This window comes from Sinocyclocheilus anshuiensis, unplaced genomic scaffold (assembly GCF_001515605.1).
Source record: "Sinocyclocheilus anshuiensis isolate Anshui unplaced genomic scaffold, SAMN03320099.WGS_v1.1 scaffold1517, whole genome shotgun sequence".
NCBI lineage: Eukaryota > Metazoa > Chordata > Actinopteri > Cypriniformes > Cyprinidae > Sinocyclocheilus > Sinocyclocheilus anshuiensis.
Window position 1 is genome coordinate 349,728 of NW_015540950.1, and position 604 is coordinate 350,331.

General features: G+C 35.9%; 1 protein-coding gene across 2 annotated transcripts in view; it reads right to left on the bottom strand.

Moving 5' to 3' along the window:
* The window catches only part of LOC107689927 (eukaryotic translation initiation factor 3 subunit C-like), a 33,261-nt gene that overhangs the window by 9,455 nt on the left and 23,202 nt on the right, over nucleotides 1-604 (bottom strand). The window lies entirely within an intron of this gene.

Sequence of the window (604 nt, forward strand, 5' to 3'; positions counted from 1 at the left end):
ACTCACAATTGGAATGTAAAAAACATGGTTACATTAATTTTTAAGTGAATATAATGGGCAATATATTGCGTCACCAAAAATTATTGAGGTCATGTACATATATTGCGCGATAAGTCGATATATTGCGACAGGCCTAACACTCACAGAGAGTCACACACACAGACACACACACACTCACACACACACTAGGGTTGCAAAATTCCAGGAATTTTCAAAACTGGAAACTTTCAATGGGAATAAACTGGAAATTGGAAACTGCAGCATAATCTTGGTTAAAACAACCTGATTTAATGCAATTTCAGTTTAATTTCTACCCTACACTGCTCAGTCACATGCACACAGCACACTGCTTACTGCAGAGCTATTGAGGCCACACCCCCTACATGCACCGTGCTTTCCTACATAACATGAACAGATCATTTCTTAAATCCTGCACACACAATATCAAAATGTCCATCTTGGTAAGTATTCATATAAATTACATGAATATAACAAAAAATTGTTTAAAACTTCCTTGTGCTGTGTGCTATGTGTAATGCAACTAAATTAGGCTATACCATTGTAAAAACAAATACACTGACTGAACAAACATTTAGCATTTAGG